This window comes from Orycteropus afer, unplaced genomic scaffold (assembly GCF_000298275.1).
Source record: "Orycteropus afer afer isolate SDZICR_OR568_19922 unplaced genomic scaffold, OryAfe1.0 scaffold01144, whole genome shotgun sequence".
Lineage (NCBI taxonomy): Eukaryota > Metazoa > Chordata > Mammalia > Tubulidentata > Orycteropodidae > Orycteropus > Orycteropus afer.
The window spans coordinates 255,230-255,486 of NW_006922731.1; positions in this window are offsets into that span (position 1 = coordinate 255,230).

Sequence of the window (257 nt, forward strand, 5' to 3'; positions counted from 1 at the left end):
AGAATGTACTTAATGCTACTGAATTGTAATTTTTAAAATGCTTACAATGGTAATTTATATCATGTGTATTTTATCACAGGGGAAATGAGAAAAGAAAAGTGATTAAACTTCTAGCAAGTTCAAAAAGAGTCAAATTTATTTAATTATACAGAGATGTATACGTGCAAGGTAAAAAGATGAAGTTAAAACCTACAATTATGCCAATATTAGGACAAATATTCTCCAATCTTAGCAATTCCATAGGATTCACCTGATTT